At 39.9% G+C, this 27,289-nt stretch overlaps 1 long non-coding RNA gene across 1 annotated transcript in view; it reads right to left on the bottom strand.

Annotated features, from left to right (window-relative positions):
* The window catches only part of LOC141275899 (uncharacterized), a 79,745-nt gene that overhangs the window by 47,926 nt on the left and 4,530 nt on the right, over positions 1-27,289 (bottom strand). Inside the window, exon 2 of the long non-coding RNA XR_012324505.1 lies at positions 449-493. This is a non-coding gene — a long non-coding RNA (uncharacterized lncRNA). The remainder of the gene's footprint in view (positions 1-448; positions 494-27,289) is intronic.

Here is a 27,289-nt window from a genome sequence, read left to right as displayed (position 1 = left end):
GTTTTGTTTTCTTTTCTCTGTGCTTGAAGCACTCTGCATCTATAAGGAAATCAAGTTGTCATCTTCATCTGTCAACACTTTAATTATTCTACAGAATAACTTATAGAATGGTAAATAGTAAAATTTAAAGGTAAGGTTAGTAAAATCAAATGAAGAAATTACAGTGCTTCCTCCCTTCCTTCCCTCTATCTTTCTATTTGTTCAGTCACTCAGCAAATATTTACTGAATTCCTGCTACCTGCAGGCTCTGAGTATACAATGGTAAGCAAACGTTGGCCTCACGAAGCTGAGGGTGAATCATAGGAACAGGAACAGCAAGGAGGAAACAGAGACAAAAGTATAAGGGGAAGGTCCTGGTCATTTTTATTTCATTTTTACTTCAGCCAGCTCTTCTTCAGCCCACATTAATACTCTATTGTGTTAAAGAAATTTGAGCTCTCAAACTCACCTGTGTCCTCTCAGTAGGGAAAGAGAAAGAGGACTGGAGGAGGACCTGGGGAAGAAAAAGGTAGTGATGACAGTGAAATGAGAAAACGTGTTGCATCTGATTGCTGGACTGTCCCATCCCATCCCTCTGTAGGGGCTCATTCTAAAAGGCCACGTCCTCCTTGAAGTCTTTCCTGATGCTCTGAACTGGAGGTAATTTGTTTCCCCTTTAAATACCAAGCTCTATTATTTATCATTTGGTACTCACATTTCTCCACCCACCTTCTGTTAACTCTCCTTGTGTAGCACCCTTAAATAATTCCTTAAGGACAAAAGCTGTCTCTTAATCATTCTAGTGTCTTCTACATAATAAGAACTTAATAAATGTTGATCAGATTGAACCTTAAAAAGTCACAATGCATCTGCCTACAACCAAATGTTACACAAATCAAACTGACTTTTTTTTTTTTTTACAACCTATTGCCTTTTAAAAGCTTGGAATATAAATGCACTCAATTCAAAATTCTGTGTGCGCGTGTGCACATACACATAATACAATCATTTATATTTTATACAACTATATACATTTCATATGATGAAATGTAGTCTATAAACTATTCTATCATAGTACCCAAAGGATCACTTTAAATTTAAAAAATCACTTCTTGAGTGCTCTCAAACAGATCCCATTGAATGAAATAAAATCCTTTTCCAGGTTGCTAAGCCATCTTTCATCTTCAATTCATAAACTTTTATGAGAAAAATAAAAATTGTGATAAAAATTCTTTGGTTAGCTGAAACCTAGTAGGAGATAGCCACCCCCCCCACCTTCACAAATGGTGTGAGGCATACAAAAGAGTACCTGTATTTGAAAGATCAAATCAAGAGCAGACAAAAAGATAGAAAACTGAACAATATTAGAAAATCTGTTATACCATCCAGAAGTTTAATATATGCAATAGTCACATTTTCTGGTCATCTCTGAGAAAGGCTTCTTAGCAAATATTTTGCCAACAATGTCTGTGAATTAAGGTTAGCAAAAACTCAAAGGAAAGTGGCAGGTTGCCATGTAGGTAGTCAGGGAAATAGTCCAGACTATTACAACTGCCATAAAAGTGCTTAGTGCTAGAACCCAATGGGTTCAAAATGGATTTAGAATTTCAATCACAGTGACTCAGATACTGGCCATGTAGAACAGGACCCAAAATAAATACTTCCTGTAGGTGCTCCCTTGACTTACATCTGTAGTGAAGCAGTAAATATCTAGTCAAGCAGTACTACTGGTTAGGATTTTAAATTTTCATTAAAAGATTGCTACAGGGCTTCCCTGGTGGCGCAATGGTTGAGAGTCCGCCTACCGATGCAGGGACACGGGTTCGTGCCCCGGTCCGGGAAGATCCCACATGCCGCGGAGCGGCTGGGCCCGTGAGCCACGGCCGCTAAGCCTGCGCGTGCAGAGCCTATGCTCCGCAACGGGAGAGGCCACAACAGTGAGAGGCCCGCGTACCGCAAAAAAAAAAAAAAAAAAAAAAAAAAAAAAAGATTGCTACAAATAACTTATAACAGCGGTTTAGGATTTAGGTAATAAATTAAGGCAAACTAGGAGTTTATTTCATTCAGAGAGAAGGAATGATGAAGACATCCAAGAGTATCTGCGATTTGTAATATTTTCTGAGTACTGCAGGAGGAAAAATCCTGGATTAAGATTTTCAGGACTTTATTCTTAGGTAAACGAATTGACTTTTCTCTCTCATTTCACTCAATTCTGTCTTCTTTATGCAAAAATGAATGTTATTGCTGTGTCTTAGGAATTCAAGGCATTCTACTAAACAGTTTTTAAATGTAGAATCCTTAGTTGTCTTTGTACCACTTGAGTTTCTTCTGTATTAATCTGACCCTCTAGTAGCAAATAAAAGTAAGTCAATAGTAAACAGCCTCCCATGGTGGTGGTAGGATATGACATAATAAAATGTAACTTCTATATATAAGTACATTTACATATAATTTATAAATATAAATAGCTTGGTAATTTGATTTAGGTAACATGTGAATTAAAATGACTCTTTCTATCAGCTTGTTAATCAGACTCTAAGAACTTTCTCATTTTTATACTGCTTAGATATCTTATATATGTCCTAAGTACACATTGAATTAAACTGTTTTCTATTTAAACTTTAAGCAAACAAGACTCCTAATTTGTCACCCTTTCTTATATTTGATAATCAGATAATTCACGCATATTTTTGTCAGGGGTTGTAAGAAAGGTATGATCTGCTATGGGATTAAATTCTATATTCCTCCAAGTTTATATTATTCTATGAATAATATAGGGAATTAATCAATTTTGCTCAATTTACTTTTTATTGTGTATCCCATAAAAGTGTTATAGCCAACCACATGAGAATTTTATGATATTCAAGATCTTGAGACTATGTGTCATAAAAAAAGAATATACAGACATGGTCATTAAACCCCAATCTTTGGAGTTTTGACCTTTATCCTGGAATTTTATAAGGACAACACAAAACATCTTTTGAAAACACTAATGTGATACTAAAATATATTAACTTTAAAAAATAGACAATAAAGATTGGTTTTGATGCATCTTTCTGGTATAATGATGAGCAATTATTAAAGTTATTAGGATTATTCATTATTTGCATATTCAATTAAAGAGGATATTTCATTATCATGGATCTAAGTAAGTCATGATTAAATAGATCAGGCAGAATAAACTTTTTCAAGTAATTCAATGCTTTTCTATGCCCCACCAACTTTGGAGATGCTTAAAACTTTGGAACAGTTATTTTATATCTATCCAAACACATGAGGCAACTTGTATTCAAATAGATTAAGAGACAACCAAGCTATCAACACTGGGTAAGTTAAGAGCCATAACAAAGTATTGAATTGCCATTAAAGTGGTGAAGCCAAAAATAAGGGCGAAAAGACCTAGATATTATGCCACTCACTAATATCTTGGAAAATTCAAGAGAAACTAAAAATCATAATAGGAGCAAAACATGTCATTTAATAGCTAATTGCTGCCATTTGAGCTGATGAGCCTAAGAAGAAGGCAGAATCCCTCACAAAACATAATAAGCAACAAAAACTGGACTTCTTTTTAGAGAAGATCCCTCAAAATGCTGGTGTGATCATAAAGGTGAGTTTACCCCATCAACCTTTGCAGACGGAAAAAATTTCAAGAAAACATGTTACATTGTAATGCATAATAGAGTACTCACGCACTACTTGTCGCTTATACAAAGTTAATTCCCTACAAACAAAATCCTGATTATTCAAACCTCTACCTCCATGCCAGGGTGGGCATATTCCTAACTCAGGGGTGAATCTTGACCATCCAAGTCAGTAACGGCCGAGGGATATGTGAGGGGTTCTGCTTGGAGGCTTCTGGGAGAGGTTTCTTTGCTCTAAAAGGAAGAAACTGGTCGAGGCAGTCTCTCTCTACTTCTGGATGTTGGGTTTTAATTATGATGCCTAGGGGACTCCCTGGTGGTCCACTGGGTAATACTCCACACTCCCAATGCAGGCGGCCTGGGTAGATCCCTGGTCAGAGAACTAGATCCCACATGCACGACACAACTAAGAGTCCACATGCTGCAACTAAAAGATCCTGCATGCCACAACTAAAGATCCCACATGCTGCAACGAAGATCCCACATGTTGCAACTAAGACCTGGCGCAGCCGAAATAAATAAATAAATAAATAAATGAATATTTAATTATGATGCCTAGAACTGTTGCCCATGTTTTACAAAGAGAGGTCGTACAGCCCGTACTCCACAACAAGAGAAGCCACTGCAATGAGAAGTCCACGCACCGCAACAAGTAGCCCCCGCTCGCTGCAACTAGAGAAAGCCCGCACGCAGCAGCAAAGACCCAACACAACCAAAAATAAAAAAACAACAACAAACAAATAAATTAATTAATTTAAAAAAATAAACATCTTTATGATCTAAGCCACTTTGTATGGGGTTTTTTGTACTCACCAAAAGCATCCTGATACATAAAGCAACAAGAATTTGGGATCTTTCCCTGGCAGGTGGAGTAAACAACCATTTTGGGAGTGATGGAATTATGGAGAAGGGTCTTGTGAAATAGTTGGGGGTTGGGGAGGGATGGATGAGCAAAGGAATCAGCAAGCAGGACCCTAAGGAGGACATCCAGTGATGACTTCCACATGGCAGCAGTGGCTGGGAAATTTCACGCTGAGTGCTCTAACAACTCTGTACTGTGCCAAATAGTCAGTGAAACTCAGCAAATCTACAACCTTGTGTTATTGCTGCTTTGGGAAATAAAGGGAGAGAGTAGCTAACAAGTAATACTATGTCGTAGAGAAAGTACAGGAACCACCCCAACAAGTTAAGAATTTTAAAATCTGCTGATAGCCTGATCACCAGTAGAAATATACCCTACCATGCACATTTTTCAAGAAACTTGAATGGTAGATCTAGGAGCTTAAAAAAATTATTGTAAAATGAAAGTAGAAGAAATACTAAAAGATATTACATTAGTACATCAAAATATGTGTTTAAATATGTACACTATGTATTATATAATATTAGAATATTTATAAATAAATAATAATGTGTAATATACTGTGTGTCATATAATATTTAATACATTATTTAACATTATTACCCAAGAGACGGGATCCCCTTTCCCAAACCCCTCTCAAAGACTTTGCTCCCCTGCCCTGCTTCCCCTCCCCCACCATTGTCTTCTCAGCCATGGAAACCTTTCCCTAAGCCAGCTGCCCCAGAAGCCACAGTTCACCCCTGTGGAAATGGGGATTCCTTAGAACTAAAACCAGTTTACTGGAGACTTGGGAATGGGCTGAAGGTGCAACATTTTCTCCCTGGATTTTTACCAGTTTCACATGATTCCAACCATCACCTTGGCCACCAAGCCTTGACTGGTGTTGTCAATTGTCCTCCTTTCAGAGAGGGACTTTGCAGCTCTTTGGCTCAGTGGAAGCCTGAATGGAAGCTGTTTGTGTGTGTGTGTGTGTGTGTGTGTGTGTGTGTGTGTGAGAGAGAGAGAGAGAGAGAGATAGAGACAGAGAAAGAGAGAGAGAGAGAGAGAGAGAGAGATCTCCATCCATTAGAATATACTACAAATGTCTGTTAGCATACCTTATTTAAATTCAAATCAAGGAACAATGTCCACTATACAGGGAGAGAAGCCAGGGATAAAGATGAAAATTTAATTTTAATTCATTCAGATGAAACTGTGAGCACAGATCAACTACAAAAAAAGAAGAATGTAAAGTGAAGAGGGGGGGAAAAAAAGGCAAGTATAAAAAAGTGTCCAAATTTAAGATGGAAATATCTTGTTTCCAAAGCTGGTACTTCTGCCTTCTCTTTCTGGAAATCATCCAAAAGCAATGAGGAAAAAGAGAAACACAAACACTGAAGTTGTTTTTGGCAAAACTAGAAGACAGTTGAAAGTCCAAACCAGAAAATAGGTGGAAGGGCTTTCAAAAGCAATGAGAATCTAGCAGGCAAAGGCACCGCCCCCCCAAAAAATAAAACCCACAGAGGGGAAAAAAAATGCTGCAGCTGTAGAGCCTCGAAAGATCCAGAATAAAAGTACAAGCAGAGATGCACATCCTAAGGTACAAAATCTTATATCCCTGGTCTACAACGACAGGAAGAAGGAGCATGCTTCAACTGTAGGAATTCAGTTTGGTTCCAAATATTGGTGCAGGCAAAGCCAAATAAGGAATCACACAAAGGTGCCATTTTTAATGAAGTGGTTTGTCTCTGTAATAGTGGAAGAGAGACTTTCCCTTGTTAAACAAACAAACTTTGTGTTTGTCTATCCAACTATTCTGCCCCAAAGCCTTGGTCCTTCCTCACTCTCCCAAACTTCTGTAAAGAGCTAGAGGAAATGACCTGTTTCACTGATAAATTTTAAAAAGGAAATCTGTTTAGGAGCCACAAAAAGATACTAGAAAGAGAGTGAGAAGAGGGAGAAGAAGAAAGAAATGGGAAAAAGTCAACTGACAAGTGGGGGACACTCACTAGAATAATATTACCAAGGAATAATTTAAATTATCACCAGATATTTAATATAAATAAGAAAATCTTAAGTAAGCAGTTGCCTCATGAAACAAGAATATGGAGCAGAGATCTAGCAGCTCAACAAAGATTTTGTGAGGAAATGGAAAGAGAAAACAAGCAGGGAGAAATCAGAAGAGAAAACAGAAAATCATTCACAGAACAAAAGTGAGCTGGAGGAAGTGCAGGGGAAAATAGGTACTGGTGAAAACACAGTAAGAAGCATAGAAGATAAAAAGTAAGGTGAGCCCACAAAATGAAACAAAATGAAGAGTTAAAATGATGGGAGAACAATAATGGACATGGACAATAGTCAGACAGGCAACATACCTACCATTGAAATTCCCATCTAAAATAAAACTTTGAGAACATAATATATATCTGAAGCTATATTATTCAAGAAAAAGGTCCTGAAATAACAGACATGAATCTTTTCAGGGAAATTTGATCCAGAGCAGTCAACATCATGAATAGCCAGATAAAGTTTGCAGATTTTAAATAATCTTTAGGAATGCAGACATATATAAAAGAAGAATAAATACCAGTCCTGCAAAAATATTTCAAAAATTAGTATAGGAAGGAACACTTCCCAACTCATTCCATGCAGCCAGTTTTACTCTGATACCAAAGCCAGATAAAGATATCACAAGAAAAGAAAACTAAAGACCAATATACCTTATGAATATAGAGTCACAACAGTCTTCAACAAAATGCTAGTATGTTGGTTTTCTCTGGCTACTGTAACAGATTACCCAAATTTGTTGCCTTAAAACAATAGAAATGTATTCTTTCAGAGTCCTGAAAGCCAAGGAATGTGGTCATTGTCACTCCAATCTCTTTCCCCATGGTCACATTGCTTTCTTTTATTCTGTCTTTAATTTCCTTCTGCCACCCTCTTAAAGGACATTTGTGATTGCATGTAGGGGCCGCTTAGATAACCCAAGATAATCTCCCCATCTCAAGATCCTTAACTTAATCTCATCTGCAAAGTCTTTGCCATATAAGGTAACAATCACAGGTTCCACCCAGTAATTATGACAAGCGTATCTTTTGGAAAGCCGTTATTTAGCCTACAACAACTAGGACCACAAGTCTAGCAACATGTAAAAAGGATTATACACCACAACCTAGTGAGATTTATCTTAGAAATGTAAGGTTGGTTTGACATCCCTCCCCCAAATCAATCAACATAATACACCATATTAATAGTATAAGGGACAAAAAACACATGATCATCTCTATAGATGAAGAAAAGGTATTTGAGGAAAATCCAGCACACTTTCATGATAAAAACACATAACAAACTAGGAACAGAAGGGGTCTTCCTTAACCCGATACTGGACATCTATGAAAAAGACACAGCTAACATCATACTTAATGATGAAAGAGTGAAATTGGGCTTCCCTGGTGGTGCAGTGGTTAAGAATCTGTCTGCCAATGCAGGGGATGTGGGTTCAAGCCGTGGTCTGGGAAGATCCCACATGTCACAGAGCAATTAAGCCCATGCGTCACAACTACTGTGCCTGCACTCTAGAGCCTGTGAGCCACAACTACTCAGCCCACATGCCTAGAGCCTGTGCTCTGCAACAAGAGAAGCCACTGCAACAAGAAGCCAGCACAACACAACGAAGAGTAGCCCCCACTCACCACAACTAGAGAAGGCCCGCGCACAGCAACGAAGACCCAAGACAGCCAAAAACAAAATAAATAAAATAAATAAATAAATTTATAAAAAAAAAAGAGAGAGAAAGAGTAAAATCTTTCCCACTAAGATCAGAGGAGAATATTCACTCTCACCACTTCTATTCACTCTGGAGGTTCTAGCCAGGGCAATTAGTGAAGTAAAGAAAAGAAAAGTCACCAGATTGGAAAGGAAGTAGTAAAACTATTAGCAGATGACAGAATCATGTATTTAGAAAATCCAAAGGAATCCACTAAAAAACTACTAGAGCTAATAAATAAGTTCAATAAGTTTGCTTGAGGGTTAAAACTATGACTTTACTCTGAAGTTTCTATGTAATTCTTCTTTCAGGTGCTATAACCCTGTGCTGCTCTTCAAAAGGGAGAGCTCAGATGCAATTCAAGGAAATTTTCTTCTACTTGTTCCATCACACATGTTTTCATCACTGCTCACCAACCATCTCCTGCAACTACAAAGTATAAAGAAGAAAATCTAGGTCCATTGCATGGCCTACTCCACCCCTGTAGTAAATGTCAACATTCTGGGGTGCTTATGCAATGTCAAAAAATAAGGGTGAAACATCTGGTCTTGGCCATTACTGTCAGTCTATTTCAGCAGCTGCTGCCATAATCTGCATTTCAATCGGTCTTTGGTGGTGCATCTGTGCAGCTCACCACTGTATTATTCTCTTTGTCATGACTATAAGAACAATGGGCTGGAAGCCTGGCTAAATCTGATACATACAAACTCTCTCTTTCCTGCTTCTGTTCTTCCTCTCTAGAGACACAAAAGACTTGGTGATGTCAAAGCCCTTCCTCTCCAGGTTACTGTCCAGTACACAGAAGATCACTTGGCTCTGCCCCCTATTATGCTGGGAGTAAAACTCTATGTTGGTCTCTCAGGGTCCGCTGCCTACACGTACATCCTGTAGATGTTGTCTGTCCCTCCTATGCCATGCAATGGCAGGGGCCAGCTGAAGGGATCTTACCTTTTTCCCAGTCTCTGCCTAGGAAGAGGGCACTGGTCCTTTCTGTTTTATTTTATTTATTTATTTTTAATTTATTTTTAATTGAGATGTAATGGACATAAAACATTGTGTAAGCTTAAGGCATACAACGTGTTGACTTGATACGTTTATATATCACAATATGATCACCACCATAGCTTAGCCAGCACCTCTACCATGTTACATGATTATAATTTCTTTTTTATGATTAGAATATTTAAGATCCAGTCCCTTAGCAATTTAAGCATATAATAGAGAATTATTGATTATAATCACTGTGCTGGGCATTAGATCTCCAGAACTTATTCATTTTCTAGTTGCAAGTTTGTACCATTTCATAGCATCTCCCCAATTCCCCCACCCAATCCTATCTGCTTTTAGAGTCTTTCAAGCTTAGCTGGTGTTTTTGCTTCCCTCTCTGTACTGGTGGAGACATTCTGGATGAAATAAAGTACGTGAAAAAAAGAAGAAACTCTTGGATGCAGCTAGAGATTATCATACTAAGTGAAGTAAGTCAGAAAGAGAAAGACAAATACTGTATGATATCACTTATATGTAGAATCTAAAATACGACACAAATGAAACAGAAACAGAATCAGGGACATAGAGAATACACTGGTGGTTGCCAAGGGATGGGGGGTAGGAGAGGGATGGATTGGGAGTTTGGGATTAGCAGATGCAAACTAGTATATATAGAATGGATAAACAACAAGGTCCTACTGTATAGCACAGGGAACTATATTCAATTTCCTGTGATACACCATAATGGAAAAGAATATGAAAAAGAATGTATATATATATGTATAGCTGAGTCACTTTGCTGTACATCAGTGATTAACACAACACTGTAATTCAACTATACATCAATAAAAAATAAATTTAATACAAAGAGGAAACTCACATAGCACATTTAAAATACATACACGCAGGGCGGAGTCAAGTTGGCAGACTAGGAGGAGGCAGAATTCGCATCTCCGCACAACTAGGGCACATACCAGGCACCGGTGGGGGACCACTGACACCTAAGGGGATGGGAGGAACCCGCAGCGACTGGATAGGATGTAGGGTGTTGGGGGGAGTGAAGGGGGAGGAGAAGTGGAGGTGGGATGGGACTGGCATCCCTGAGGGGTGGCTGGGGGAGGGGAAGGGATCCCACACCTGAGGGGGGAAATTGGAGGACCATTGGGAAGGCTGAGGATTAAAAGGGAGCATGGCCAGGTTTCCTCTGCCCACTAGGGCCCCCAGGAGCCTGCTGAGATCCCTGGCCTGATCTTCTGCCCACTGAGACCCCGTCCAGTGACACAGGTCCTGAGGGAGTGGGAGGGAGGGAAAGTGGAGCAAAAGTAAAGGCCGGACCTACAGGACTGGCACCCCTGAGGGGCAGCTGGGGGAGGAGAGGAGTTCCTACACCCAGCAGTACCCACCCACTGTTAGGGGTCCAGCGGGTACCAGGGAGACCCTGAGGGAGACCCGGGGTGGGGTGCGGAAGAACAGAAAGGAACAAAGCCAGTGCTTTCCCTGTCCACTTAGGCACCAGGGAGTCTGTTGGTCTCTGGGGCCTAATCCTCTGACCTCAGAGCCTCCCTCCTGCCATGCAGAGCCCAAGCCCCACCCCTACACCCCCAGCCAAGGCTCTACCCCTACACCCGGAGACCCCCTCTGAGACCCGCTCCAACCTTGCTGGGCCTAAACCCCACCCACACACCCTCACCCAGAGCCTTATCTCCAGACTCTGGAACTCCACACTCCAGAGGCCCCCGTTTGGATGTGCTGCCTCTCCCCTTCTGTGTAAGTCTTAAGCAAAGGCCCCACCCCATGCTTGAACGTCACCCTGCCTAGGCTCTGCCCACAGGCCTTTTCTGGCTGCAGGGATCCTGAGCCTGGGCCCCGCCCCATGCTCAAACATCACCCCCCACCTGCCAAGGTCCCACCCCACCATAAACCCCACCCCTGCCTAAGTTCCACCCCCACATAAACTCCACCCCCCATAGCCAAAGCTTTTTCTTTTTTTCCTCTTTTAGATTGGGGCTCTGTTTTACCTTGTTGGTTCATTGTTGTTTATTCATTTATATTTTTCTTTTTTCTAATAAATCTTTTATTTTTCTAGTTTTATTTTATTCTTTATACTTTGTTATTGTTCTGCTCCTTTTGGCTGGTTCCCCTTTTCTTTTTTCTGTTGTGGTTTTATTTTATCTTGTTGCAGTTGTTTCAATTATATTTTTATTTTTCCTAATATATTTTTTATCTTTCTAACTTTATTTTGTTTTTTATTCTTTGTTACTGTACTGCTCCTTTTATTCTTTTTTTTTTTTTTTTTTTGCCACACCACACAACTTGTGGGATCTTGGTTCTGAGGCCAGAGGTCGAGCCCAAGCTCTTGTGGTGGGAGCTCCAAGTCCAAACTGCTGGACTAACAGAGAACATCAGACCCCAGGGAATATTAATCAGAGTGAGGCCTCCCGGAGGTTCTCATCTTGGCACCAAGACTTGGCATTATCCAACTGCCTGAAAACTCCAGTGCTGGTTCCCTCAGGCCAAACAACCAGTAAGACAGGAATACAGCCCCACCCATCAAAAAAAAAAAAAAATGAAACAACAAAAAAAAATGTTGCAGACAAAGGAGCAAGGTAAAACCTGCAGCACCAAATAAATGAAGATGAAATAGGCAACCTACCTGAAAAAGAATTCAGAATAATGATAGTAAAGATGATCCAAAATCTCAGAAACAGAATGGAGAAAAGACAAAAAACATTTAACAAGGATCTAGAAGAACTAAAGAGCAAACAAACAGTGATGAACAACACAATAACTGAAATTAAAAATACTCTAGAAAGAATCAATAGCAGAATAACTGAGGCAGAAGAACAGATAAGTGAGCTGGAAGATAAAAAGTTGGAAATAACTGCCAGGGAGCAGAATAAAGAAAAAAGAATGAAAAGAATTGAGGACAGTCTCAGAGACCTCTGGGACAACAGTAAACACACCAACATTCAAATTATAAGGGCCTCAGAAGAAGAGCAAAAGAAAGAGTGTGAGAAAATATTTGAAGAGATTATAGTCAAAAACTTCCCTAACATGGGAAAGGAAATAGTCAGGCAATGCCAGAAGTGCAGATAGTCCCATACAGGATAAACCCAAAGAGAAACAGGCTGAGACCCATTTTTTTTTTTTTTTTTTTTGTGGTACACAGGCCTCTCACTGTTGTGGCCTCTCCCGTTGTGGAGCACAGGCTCCGGATGAGCAGGCTCAGCGGCCATGGCTCATGGGCCCAGCCGCTCCGCGGCATGTGGTATCTTCCCGGACTGGGGCACAAACCCGTGTCCCCTACATCGGCAGGTGGACTCTCAACCACTGCACCACCAGGGAAGCCCATGAGACACATATTAATCAAACTGTCAAAAATTAAGTATGAAGAAAAAATATTAAAAGCAGCAAGGGAAAAGCAACAAATAACATACAAGGGAATCCCCATTATGTTAACAGCTGATCTTTCAGCAGAAACTCTGCAAGCCAGAAGGGAGTGGCAGGGTATATTTAAAGTGATGAAAGGGAAAAACCTACAACTAAGATTACTCTACCCGGCAAGGATCTCCTTCAGATTCAATGGAGAAATCAAAAGCTTTACAGACAAGCAAAAGCTAAGAGAATTCAGCACCACAAAACCAGCTTTACAACAAATGCTAAAGGAACTTCTCTAAGCAGGAAGCACAAGAGAAGAAAAAGACCTACAAGAACAAACCCAAATCAATTAATAAAATGGTAATAGAAACATACATATTGATAATCTCCTTGAATGTAAATGGATTAAACGCTCCAACCAAAAGACACAGACTGGCTGAATGGATACAAAAACAAGACCCTTATATATGCTGTCTACAAGAAACCCACTTCAGACCTAGGGACACATACAGACTGAAAGTGAGGGGATGGAAAAAGATATTCCATGCGAATGGAAATCACAAGAAAGCTGGAGTAGCAATACTCATATCAGATAAAGTAGACTTTAAAATAAAGACCGTTACAAGAGATAAGGAAGGACACTATATAATGATCAAGGGATCAATGCAAGAAGAAAACATAACAATTATAATTATTTATGCACCCAACATAGGAGCACCTCAATACATAAGGCAAATGCTAACAGCCATAAAAGGAGAAATCGACAGTAACACATTAATAGTAGGAGACTTTAAAACCCCACTTACATGAATAGACAGATCATTCAGACAGAAAGTACATAAGGAAACACAAGCTTTAAATGACACAATAGATCAGATAGACTTAATTGATATTTTTAGGACATTCCACCCAAAAGCGGAAGAATACACCTTCTTTGCAAGTGCACACAGAACGTTCTCCAGAATAGATCACATCTTGGGTCACAAATCAAACCTTGCAAAATTAAAAAAAATTGAAATCATCTCAAGCATCTTTTCCAACCAAAATGCTATGAGATTAGAAATCAATTACAGGAAAAAGACCGTGAAAAACACAAATACATGGAGGCTAAACAGTGCACTGCTAAATAACCAAGAGATCAGTGAAGAAATCAAAGATGAAATCAAAAACTACCTAGAAACAAATGACAATGAAAACAGAACATTCCAAAACCTATGGGATGCAGCAAAAGCAGTTCTAACAGGAAAGTGAATAGCAATTCAAGCTCACCTCAAGAAACAAGAAAAATCTCAAATAAACAATCTAACCTTACACCTAAAGCAACTAGAAGAACAGAGAAAACCCAAAATTAGTAGAAGGAAAAAAATCATAAAGACCAGAGAAGAAATAAATGAAATAGAAACAAATAAAACAATAGCAAAGATCAATAAAACTAAAAGATGGTTCTTTGAGAAGACAAACAAAATTGATAAACATTTAACCAGACTCATCAAGAAAAAAAGGGAGAGGACTCAATTCAATAAAATTAGAAACGAAAGTGGAGAGATTACAACTGACCACAGAAATACAAAAGATCATAAGATACTACTACAAGCAACTATATGCCAATAAAATGGACAACCTGGAAGAAATGGATAAATTATTAGAAAAGCACAACCTTCTGAGACTGAACCAGGAAGAAACAGAAAATATAAACAGACCAATCACAGGTAATGAAATTAAAACTGTAATTAAAAATCTTCCAACAAACAAAAGTCCAGGACCAGATGGCTTCACAGGTGAATTCTGTCAAACATTTAGAGAAGAGTTAAGACCTATCCTTCTCAAACTCTTCCAAAAAATTGCAGGGGAAGGAACACTCCCAAACTCATTCTACAAAGCCACCATCACCCTGATACCAAAACCAGACAAAGATATCACAAAAAAGAAAATTATAGACCAATATCACTGATGAACATAGATGCAAAAGTCCTCAACAAAATACTAGCAAACAGAATCCAACAACACATTGAAAGGATCATACACCATGATCAAGTGGGATTTATCCCAGGGATGCAAGGATTCTACAATATACACAAAACAATCAATATGATACACCATATTAACAAATTGAAGAAGAAAAACCATCTGATTAGCTCAATAGATGCAGAAAAAGCTTTTGACAAAATTCAACACCATTTATGATAAAACTCTCCAGAAAGTGGGCATAGAGGAAACATACCTCAACATAATAAAAGTCATATATGACAAACCCACAGCAAACATCATTCTTAATGGTGAAAAATTGAAAGCATTTCCTCTAAGATCAGGAACAAGACAAGGATGTCCAATTTTGCAACTATTATTCAACATAGTATTGGAAGTCCTAGCCATGGCAATCAGAGAAAAAAAGAAATAAAAGGAATACAAAATGGAAAAGAAGAAGTAAAACTGTCACTGTTTGCAGAAGACATGATACTATACACAGAAAATCCTAAAGGTGCCACCAGAAAACTACTAGAACTAATCAATGAATTTGGCAAGGTTGCAGGTTAAAAAATTAATGCACAGAAATCTCTTGCATTCCTATACACTAACAACAAAAGATCAGAAAGAGAAATCAAGGAAACAATCCCATTCACCACTGCAACAAAAAGAATACAATACCTAGGAATAAACCTACCTGAGGAGACAAAAGACTTGTATTCAGAAAACTATAAAACACTGATGAAAGAAATTAAAGGTAACATAAACAGATGGAGAGATATACCATGCTCCTGGCTTGGAAGAATCAATATTGTGAAAATGACTCTACTACCCAAAGCAATCTACATGTTCAATGCATCCCTATCAAACTACCAATGGCATTTTTCACAGAACTAGAGCAAAAAATTTCACAATTTGTATGGAAACACAAAAGACCCCGAAGAGCCAAATCAATCTTGAGAAAGAAATACAGAGCTGGAGGAATCAGATTCCCTGACTTCAGACTATACTAAAAAGCTACAGTAACCAAGACAGTATGGTACTGGCACAAAAACAGAAATATAGATCAATAGAACATGAAAGAAAGCCCAGAGATAAACCCACGCACATATGGTCACCTTATCTTTGACAAAGGAAGCAAGAGAATACAATGGAGAAAAGACAGTCACTCAATAAATGGTGCTGGGAAAACTGGACAGCTACATGTAAAAGAATGAAATTATGGGCTTCCCTGGTGGCGTAGTGGTTGAGAGTCCGCCTGCCGATGCAGGGGACATGGGTTCGTGCCCCGGTCCGGGAAAATCCCACATGTCGCAGAGCGGCTGGGCCCGTGAGCCATGGCTGCTGAGCCTGCATGTCCGGAGCCTGTGCTCCACAACAGGAGAGGCCACAACAGTGAGAGGCCTGCATACCGCAAAAACAAACAAACAAAGAATGAAATTAGAACACTCCCTAACACCATACACAAAAATAAACTCAAAATGGATTAAAGTCCTAAATGTAAGGCCAGACATTATAAAACTCTTAGAGGAAAACACAGGCAGAACACTCTATGACATAAATCACAGCAAGATCCTTTTTGACCCACCTCCTAGAGTAAGGGAAATAAAAACAATAATAAACAAATGGGACCTAATGAAACTTAAAAGCTTTTGCACAGCAAGGAAAACATCAAAAAGACAACCCTCACAATGGGAGAAAATACTTGCTAATGAAGCAACTGACAAAGGATTAATCTCCAAAATATACAAGTAGCTCATGCAGCTCAATATCAAAAAAACAAACAACCCAATCCAAAAATGGGCAAAGACCTAAATAGACATTTCTCCAAAGAAGACATACAGATGGCCAACAAATGCATGAAAAGATGCTCAACATCACTAATCATTAGAGAAATGCAAATCAAAACCACAATGAGGTATCACCACACACCATTCAGAATGGCCATCATCAAAAAATCTACAAACAATAAATGCTGGAGAGGGCGTGGTGAAAAGGGAACCCTCTTGCACTGTTGGTGAGAATGTAAATTGATACAGCCACCATGGAGAACAGTATGGAGCTTCCTTAAAGAACTAAAAATAGAACTACCATATGACCCAGCAATCCCACTACTGGTCATATACCCTGCGAAAACCATAATTCAAAAAGAGACATGTACCACAATATTCACTGCAGCCCTATTTACGATAGCCAGGACATGGAAGCAACCTAAATGTCCATCAATAGATGAATGGATAAAGAAGATGTGGCACACATATACAATGGAATATTACTCAGCCATAAAAAGTGCCGAAATTGAGTTATTTTTAGTGAGGTGGATGGACCTAGAATCTGTCATACAGAGTGAAAAAAGTCAGAAAGAGAAAAGCAAACACCATATGCTAATGCATATATATGGAATTTTAAAAAGTGGTACTGATGAACCTAGTGGCAGGGCAGGAAGAAAGACACAGATGTAGAGAACGGACTTGAGGGCCTGGAGGGGGAAGGGGAAGCTGGGATGAAGTGAGAGAGTAGCATTGACATATATACACTACCAAATGTAAGATGGATAGCTAGTGGGAAGCTGCTGCATAGCACAGGGAGATCAGCTCTGTGCTTTGTGACGACCTAGAGGGATGTTATAGGGAGTGTGGGAGGGAGGCTCAAGAGGGAGGGGATATGGAGATATATGTATACATATAGCTGATTCACTTTGTTGTATAGCAGAAACTAACACAACATTGTAAAGCAATTATACTCCAATAAAGGTGTGAAAATAAAATAAAATACATATGCAAAGGAAAGCTACATTTACACTTGCATACATAGCCACGGACACGTATGAAACATATTAGAATAAGTGTCTGTGAGAAGGAGCGAGAGAGTGAATGGGGAAAAAATGAGAGAGGGGCATCTCATAGACCAACCATAATAGAAAATAATGAATTGAAGACATCTCAAATATCAACACCTGAATTTAGGAAACAAAACATCCTCTGCCCAAACGTGGTAAGGACAATCAAGTAAAACATGTCAGTAATTTTCAAATATTTCCAGTATTTTCAAAATAGTATCTTGCTACAGAAACTTTTATTTCCAAATATTTTTTGTTGGGCTTTAAGAGAATACTGTAAAATGCTCCGTTTTCCCCATTTCCTGGACTTTCCAATGTATTTCAGATCGATCTTATAGATACTTGTCATTCCTCTTTATGTTTGAAGATATGAATGCTGAGTTTAAAAGGGCTGTTTCAAGATTTCATTTTTCTTCAGCTGTTAGAACTCAAACATATTTTCCTAGTATAATAATATTATAAATACTGGTGAAAGGAAGTGGCAAGGTTCCTTGTATAGTCTGTCCTCCCATCAAAAGGAAAAAGAAACTAAATCTTAAAAAAAAAAACGAATTTCAGTGCCATTCCCCTTTTCTTGTCCACATCTCAAGTCTACTGGGTAACACAGAGGTATTTGACTTCATAGGTAAGAAGGCCATGTTCGTTGGTGCAGGTGACAGAACATTTGTAAGTAAAAAAGGAGAGTGAAGAAAGAAGTTTCTGTATTAATACAACTCTGTAAACCAAAAAAAAAAAAAAAAGTACCCAAGTTACTGAACAGGCAAATCATTTTAATGTGCTTCAAGCCCTTGGGGTCAGAGGTCACTAAACAAATTCTCCAGTCCATGGAAATGGGGCCACCTAGTGGTCAGCGACCTTTAATTTTGTGGTCTCTGAAAGCATTTCACCGCTTGAAGCACAAGCCTTGCTTTCATCCCTGGGAGCGGTATAGATAAATCCTGGAAAGCAACTGGACTACATGTATTAGGATTCCTAAAACTGCTGTTGTCCAAGTTTCTCCAGGTTGTATAGCTGAAGTAACAGAAATGATAGTAATTCAAACTGTCTGGCTTTCCCTGCTGACCTAACAGCTCATCCTTCCATCAGTGTTCCCTCAGGTCTTTTGAGGAGTCTTCAGGGATATCTAATATTTCTCCAAACAAGTCCTAACCCATCAGTGACACTGCTGGTTCTCCTGGCACTGTCTCATCCAGCCCTTACACCGCCTCTCTTCATGGACTCTGAAGCTTCTCTCTTCTCTGCCCAGAATAGCCCCTAACAAATCCACTAGAAGCCTCTCCGCCTAAGAACAGTGCTAGGCCACACTTTCCCTGCTGTGTCATACCGTCTCACCCAGAGCCCTAAGCATTGCTGCTTCCGCCCTCATCCCTCAAACTCTCCACGAGGACAGCTCCTTCATTTTGTATCTATAACTCTTCCTTCCAACCCAGAGGGCCTGGCAGAGGACAGACCACTACGCTGTGCTCTACTTTTCCACTCTTGCCCAAATAGTCAACTCTCCTCCTCTGTATTAGTTTCCTTTGGGTACTGCAATAAACTACTTCAAATTTAGTGCCTGAAAACAATTGACTTATTATCTTACAGTTCTAGAGGTCAGGAGTCCAAAATCAGTTTCACTGGGATAAAGTCAAGGCATCTGGAGGTCTTCAGTCCTTCTGGAAGCTCTAGGGGAGAACCCTTGTCTTGTCTTTTCCAGGTTCAAGAGGCTGTCTGTTTTCCTTGGCTCACGGACCCTTGGTCTTCAAAGACGGCAAGGAAGCATCTTTTCTCCTCTCTGACTTCGGCTTCTATCCTTACAGCTTCTCACTCTGACTCTGACATGCCTGTCTTCCTCTTGTAAGGACTCTCCTGGTTGCATTGGCACCAACTGAATAATCCAAGATAATCTCCTCATTTCAAAATTCTTAGCTTAATTGCACCTGCAAGTCCCCTTTTACCGTGTAGCATGTTCACAGGATCTGGGGAGTAGGATTTGCACATCTTTGCAGAGCAGCCACCTTTACCCTCCTTCAAAAAACATAAAAGATAATTGAGTCCTTTAAGACCCATCACCATTTTTGCCAACCATTCACCTAGATGATTAAGTTCGGAATCAAACTAGTAATAATTGTAACACAACTATCACTTGTTGCTTCTTGGCCTTTTGGCTGAGATCAAGTGAAGTATCGCTTGTTTACAAGTTTCAAATTCCTTGTACTTCAAGAGTTCAATGAAATTGGCTCATACTCCCATACTGCATATAGCTGGATAGCAATTATCCCTCTGTGCTTCTCTGCAGGCTCCTGGGAGTCTTCCATTTTTCCTTCTCATCTCTACTTCTTCTTCTTTTTTTTTTTTTTTGAAGTATAGTTGATTTGCAATGTTATGTTAGTTTCAGGCGTACAGCACAGTGATTCAGATTATATATATATTCCTTTTCAGATTCTCTTCTCTTATAGGTTATTACAAAATATTGAGTATAGTTCCCTGTGCTATACAGTAGGCCCTTGCTTGTTTTCTATTTTATATATAGTAGTGTGTATATGCTAATCCCAACTTCCTAATTTATCCCTCCCCCAGCCCTTTCCTCTTTGGTAACCGTAAGTTTGTTGTCTATGTCTGTGGGTCCATTTCTGTTTTGTAAATGATTTCATTTGCATCTGATCATCCCTTCTTCTGATTTCTTGCTTTTGCTGCATTCTCAATCCCACTCTACATCTCACCTCTTGGGCATTCTCTCCTGCTTTAAGGACTGCACTCCCCTAACCTTTACCCTGAGCCTTGACAGAGGCTGTGCGGGAAGCCAACTCAGCTGAAGACAGGAAGGCACAGAATGTGTTTACAGCACAGCATAGCACAGACAACATCTTTAGAATGCTCTAAATCCATCATATCCAGGCCATGCTCTCCACTCTTCCACCCCAAATTTTACCTTTGCTACCCAAAGAGCCTCTCATGGCATTAAAAAATAAAAGGCTCAGTTACCTTCTGATAAAATATGAAACATTGTGCCCATTCATAAACTAACATTTCTTCCTCTAATACATAAATATTTCAATAACTCCATTTATTGGACCCTTATATGGTATGCTATTCACTGTGCTAAACCTGAATATGTGGTCATTATGAGACACATGAGAAAATTCAGACTCATAGAGGCTAAGTTATTTTTCAAGGTAAATCAACTAAAATGTGATAAAAGGAAAATCTGAACACATAGACAGTTGAGTACAAGGCATGCGTAGGAGACAAACTTTGTCCTCTTTCAATCCCATGCAAAGATCTTCTTTGCATAACATTGTGGCAGTTGGATAAATGGGCAGCATGTTAACTGGGGTACTCTGGTACTTCTGGCTTCCTGCCCGGGTCACAGACTCCCAAACGCTTAAAAGGAGCAGTACATGTGATCAGGACACGGGGCAGCTTTGTGACATCCTCTGTAGATTACTCACCTCAATCCACAGCCTCCTTTTCCCCACCACAGACTCCTTCAAGAATGGGGCTGGAGCTTCAGGCTGGGCCCTGTTTATTTGGCACTGTGTGACCTGGGTCTAGGAACTGTCTTCTGCTCAAGACAGTATCTGGGGACAAAGATCTGATCAGATGATCCACCCTTCTTATCCTCTGATCAAAGTGACACCCTTGTGTCTCTACTTGCTAGGTGGCTCTTTTTTGGGATGCCTCCTTCCTACCCTTTAACAGCCTTAAGGCCTCTGTACAAGTGAACAGTGGAATTCTCTATTTGCCCCCTTTTGGGGAAGTAGTTTATGAGGGCACCTGATGATATCAGCACTGCTCGCTCCTAAGGTCTCACCGTTTCCATAGCTCTTCCACCATCTTGGCCAAGAACTCCATTTGTACCAGAGGACTGAGCACACTACAGAAACATATGTTACCAGATCCTACTTATTCTGAATCTGGGTGTTCTCTCTGTTCTTTCCTCTCCTCATCAAATCAAAATATAACTGCTAAATCATTCAAGACGGGTTCTCATAGCCTAAGGGTTCAGAACCCAGATTCTAGAGTTCGAGACTTTGCGTTTGAATCTCACCTTGATCACTTGCCAGCTGTGGGATTTTGAACAGGAGTTAAAGTTCCTTAAAGAGCCAGGTGGGGCTCCCTCTTCTTATCTACCATTGGGGATGGTGTTAAGGGTTAGGGTTGTCATGAAAATGAAATGAGATAATACGCGTGAAGACTCAGCAGTCTGCACGGCACCAAGTTCTCAGGAAAGGTTAGCTACAATTATGAATACATCCTTCTAGAAAGTGATCATTCTCCATTAACATCAACATAGTGGTGGGCATTTTTCATTCACCACGTTGCAGAGTATTGTTCCAGAAACATTCTCCTTTGAGGGCTAGGCAGAATCTTCTCTGATTTTGTTGACCTTACATCTTGTCTTTGAGGGGTTGCTTCCACAGTTTTATGGAACACAAAGTCTTGGTGTCTTCCTGACTCTTCCTTGGCATCCTCAGTAACAGAGGCTGGCTCCCCTGGCAGTTACAACTTACCTGCTTCCCTCCACCTTTCAGTCTCCCAAACCTGTCACAGAACAATGGTTGAGTTTGTCCGTAAAGAACTGATATTTCGTCCAGAAGTTCTCTAATTGCAGACAGTCCTTATCAGATGTTTTTAATACCACGAGCAACTCCCCCACCTTCAGGCCTGGCTCTTATCAAAACCTCCCATGGAGTTCAAAGTCTGAAATAGCTGGAGGCCGGACTGGCTCTGAGCTCAGTGGTTCTAAGGCAGGTCCCTTTCCTTCTCCTTCTAAATAAGGATCCAGGGAGTCCTTCAAGTCTTCCAAATTATCTGAGCTTACACAGTACCATTTCTCTGCAGGTTAACCCTTCCTTCACTTGTTCCATGCAAGTTTTCAAGTTTATTTTCTACAGATTCTTTCCAATCTGCTTTTTGGAATAATTTCCCTATTATTAACATATCCATGTTTTAAAAAACTCATTTATCTTGAAATAGATTGAAAAATTCATCTGTTCATCTCAGATATATTAAATGCCAATTCAAATCTTAATAAATATAAGGTCACAAACACCAAACCATTAGCAACTTTGTGGCAGTGGAAGTCCTCTTAATCAGGAATCTTTCACTCCATTTATTATTTCTGCTTGAGGGATGTGCATCTTGGGTTATGCCCCAGTAATAGGGTATGGCCACATTTGAAATTTCTCCCGCACAGGTGCTGTCATCACACCTTCTGGGAATACCTATGATTTGGCAGCCATGTGGGCTCTGTCATGGGCTGCAAAAAAAAAAAAAAAAAAAAAAATTCTACCTATCTAATGCCCATTTGGGATTATTAATCTAGTCTCCTGGGGATACTTCCCAGGAATCTGGGGTCAGGACAGACCTCCTCCTTCCTTCTAAAGCTGATAAAAAAAAGAAAGGAAGGGAAGGGAGGAAAGAGGCCCAACTCCTAGGTTATGGTGATTTTTAAAATATGTCCATAAATTCTTTGACACTCTCCCCTTCAAAAGTAAAGCCAATTTCCCTTCCCTTGAGAGTGGGCTGGACTTAGTGACTCACTTGAAACAAATAGGACGAAACAAAAGTGACAGTGTGTGACTTTGGAGACTGGGTCTTTATATTTTGTGTGTTTTGGGGATTTGGGGGTTTTCTAACTTATTTTTCATTTTTAAAAAATTTTAAATTAAAAACAATTTTGGGGAGACTGGGTCTTTAAAAGATACTGTGGCTTCCATCTTGGTTGCTCTTCCATTCTCTCTTGAATCATTGCTCGGGGGGTGCAGCTTGCTATATACTGTGAGCTGCCTCGTGGAAAGGCCCATGGGGCAAGGAGCTGAGGGAAGCTTCTGCACACACAAACAGCCAGCAAGGAACTGAGACCTGCCAACAGCCAGGTGGATGAGCCACCTTAGAAGTGGATTCTCTAACTCGGTCAGGCCCTGAGGTGATCATGGCCCCCACTTGAGAGCTTGACTGAAACCACATGAGAAACCCTGAGCCAGAATCGCTCCTCTAAATGCCTCTCTGCCCCTCAGAAACTGTGAGATGGAAATGTCTGTTGGTTTAAGCTGCTAAGTTTTAGGGTAATTTATTATGTGGCAAGAGATAACTTATACGTGACTAGTAACCGTTGCCAACATAGCCAGATAGCACTGAATCTTAATTTGGATTCAAAGGAAGATAATCACTAAATTTTATTCGGGTAATTTCATTTATAGAAATCTGCTTCAGACACCATCGCCTTCATCATTACAAATTTATACACAAACTTATTAGGGATTATTACCTTACGTACAAATGTTCAGTAATAAGGAATTGCTGAATAAAGTATGGTCTATGCATTGAAAGTAATTTTAAACAACTTTTACCAGTAAGTTTAAAGACTTTATAATGATACAAACAACAAAAAAAGAATACAGAATTGTGTGTGTGTGTATATATGTATATATATAGACATACACATATACATATACATATATACAGTACTTACAACTCAGTAAATATGTATATACATATATATATAGTACTTACAAATCAGTAAAAAATATATGTAGTACTTACAGCTCAGTAAAAATCTATGTGTTAAAAAACCAATAAGAAAATCTTAGCTCCAGAGAGAGAAATAGGTCTGTGGTGCTCTAGCAACTGCAGCCACTATAAGTTGCAGCCAGGACTTTCATTTTCATGGGCACATGTAAGACACCCTTGAGAACTCCCAGAAATACTCAAGGAAAGGGGGTTTTCTCCAGAGCTGGGATTCTTGCATCACCAGAGACTGACTGATCCTTAGATTCACATGTTGGTATAGCTTCAATCCTACCCTCTTGTTGGTGAGAGTCACCATCATTAAAAAATTATAATGGTCAGGCCAAAGATTCTGCCACCACTCTATCTCCCTCCTTCTCTCACACCCCTCGTCTGGCTTGTCAGCAAATCCTATTAGCTATACTTCTAAGATACATCCAGAAATTGAGCACTTTCTAGCACCTTCGATGTATTTCCAGGGGCCAGCAAAGTACCTAACACATAGTAGTCATGCGATAATGATTTGCTGAAAGAATGAAGTGAATTGTGCCCTATCCCTGCTCTTTATAACTTCCTTGACAAGGCTTGGCTCCTAATACCTTTATGTGCTGTAATCTGGCCCACATGTTCCCCTCTATTCTCATCTTTTGCCACGAACCCACAAGTATCATATGCTCCAATTATAGTGACCGACTTCAAGTTTCCCAGTTTCTCTTTGGAAAGCTATTTCATTCTTCTGTGCCTTCCCCAAGGTTGTTCCCTCAGCAGAGAAGATTCTTGTACTTGAACAGTATTGCAAGAGTCATCTCAGCCAACAAAAATCTCAGTCTAACCTAAATACTTCTCCCCCATTCTTGCCCACCCCAGAACACACATTTCTATCAAAGCACAAACGACACTCTACTGAGGTTTGCCTGTCTCCCCATCAGAATGCTAAGCTCTGGGTCTAGGCCATCTTGCTTTGGCTTTCCTGAAGTGTCACACAAGGCCTGGCTTGTGGAATGCAATAAATGCGAGCAAATCAATGAAAGGACTCCTCTGTGTATTGAGTGTGTTCATATACAGAATCATAAAATAAGATGTCATACAAAGATGTATTCTCTCACTATGAATACAAATGAATTATTCTTTGGCAGCAATACTTCACACGCATCTTTAAAGGAAGGATGAGTCCGAATATTTGTTTTGAGAGCAGTGTATTTTTAACTCCTTCAGAGTAACCCAAAGACAAGCTAACATTTCCTCTTCCTGGCACAGTTATTGTCTCTCTCTTTTCTTCAAAATTTTATTTACTGTGATATGAACATGTAACATGAGATCTGCCATCTTAAATTTTAAGTGTGCAATACATTATTGTTGACGATAGGTACAATGTTGTACAGCAAATCTCTAGAGTTTATCCATCTTGTTTACCGGAAACTTTATGCCCATTGACCACACAGAAGAAAAATATATTAAATGAGTATATTCTAATTTCATTGAAAAAAATTATCAAACTTCCATGTGTCATATATTGAATTAGATGAATCACCTTCCACTTTTTCTAACCTTTCCCCTGCCTCTCTCTCTTTCTTTCTCAGGACTGGGACCAGCCAGTTGTCAAGTCTAACCAAAACTGTACTGTAAAAATACAAAGAATACAAGATGCTTTATTATTGTAAGACTGCAACCATATAAAAAAGTATGCGTGGCAGTATACCACTTTGTGGTTCGTTTGGCGGAGAGAGTTTTCATCAGCTAAAAGTATGATTTTTGGTTTGTTTGTTCTGTTTTTGTGTTCTTATAGTTGCTTTGTATGGAGTTGGTTTAATTTTTTGCTATTCCTGGGCATTTAACACATAATATGAATGCCCAATTCAGCCAGGATATGGACGTACAGTTTCTTTTAAATAAATGAGTTTATGGTAAAGTTGGAGAGTGAAAAAAAAAAAAGAAAAAAGTATGTGTGGGCAGAGACTGGAAAAGTAACATCAGACGTAGTTCACTGCCGTTTACTAAGCAGATACTGTGACCCACATATTGTTCTGGATGTGATTACAAAGAAGGAACAGTTCCTCTCCTGGAGGAGTCCATAGTCTCACAGCTTTTACGCAAATTGCTATAATCTCCTTTGATAAGCAACAGTGGTGCCACTTGCTGTGTCCCCAGCTTGGAGGACACCAGTGCCAGAGAAGTTAAACTATTCAGATGTCAGTGGCCCACTAGGGTTTGTGGGCCCCTAGGGAATTACTGTGGTGAATGGTAACTATCTTATTAGTGGGAACTAAGATTGTTATTGGTGTGGAAAGGAGAAAAGAGGTTTTGGTGTGTAAGAAGCAGTAGATGTCCTCCTTACATGGTTACCAAAAAATCAGTGTTGCTCTCTCTCAAGCAAAATAACTGTGAAGGTCCCAGTCAATGAGCCAGTACGTTGGAGGCAAAGTGGTCACTTGGCCTGGAGTGCTGGGATGGTTCTTGGGGTCTGCCCACCTTCCTCAGGCACAGCACTGATGTCTGTTTACAGCCACACTACCCCACATTCAGCACCTTCTCCCAGAACCCGTCCCAGTAAGGGCTGAGCTGCTTCACAGGCAAACAGATGACACGTGAAGTTTCCAGTGCCTGTCCAGGACCCAAAACACGAAAGGCTTACTCTGTCTGCTTCAGAAAGAGCCAAGACCTGAGAAGCACAAAGGCTTTCTGTCACGTCTTGAGAAGAAGAGGCAGTACTACTACCTTTCATTCGTTCTGGATGTACTAGCCCTTACCCAGGACAGACAAGGAGACTCTCTACTTCCAGATACAGGCTTGCAAAACTGGTAAAAAACAAAACGCATGCTAGGTAGGAGATTCCTTCCTAAAAAACCACCCCAAAACAGAGATATATGTATGCATGTATGTGCGTGTGTGTGCGCGCACGCGCGCACCTTTGAACCTCTTGGCTGGATTAAGAGGTTTCAATGATGCCATCGGGGCTCTTTCTCTCTTCTCCCTGCATGTCTTGGCCCTGTTTTCTTCTGTGTGAACATCAGCCTCCCACCCAATTTCAGAACAGAAACTCCCACCATCCCCCTTCCCTCATCCTGCCCTCAGGATTCAGGTTTACAGGGTCCTTAGCACCCAAATATTCAGCAAGAAAAAGATCCTTTCTTTCCCAGAGTCTCTGGAAAGGACGCCAAGAGGCTCTGCTTGGTCATATGCCTGCTCCTAGACCACAACTGCGTTCAGGAAGCTGAGGTACTTAGATTGATCAGCTTGGGTCACACACCCACTGCTACACTGCTGAGGATTTGCGTGAAACGCAAACCAGGTAAGAGAGGTGACAATTGCTGAAAGGAAAAGGTTTTCAGAAGTCCCAAAACAAGAAAACTAACAGGTGTCTACTACACTTAGAAGGGAATAGACAAGGTTGACTTCCA

This window comes from Tursiops truncatus, chromosome 11 (genome assembly GCF_011762595.2).
Source record: "Tursiops truncatus isolate mTurTru1 chromosome 11, mTurTru1.mat.Y, whole genome shotgun sequence".
In the NCBI taxonomy this organism is placed as follows: domain Eukaryota; kingdom Metazoa; phylum Chordata; class Mammalia; order Artiodactyla; family Delphinidae; genus Tursiops; species Tursiops truncatus.
Note: the sequence above shows the minus strand (reverse complement) of the source record. Positions and strands in the feature narration are given on the sequence as shown.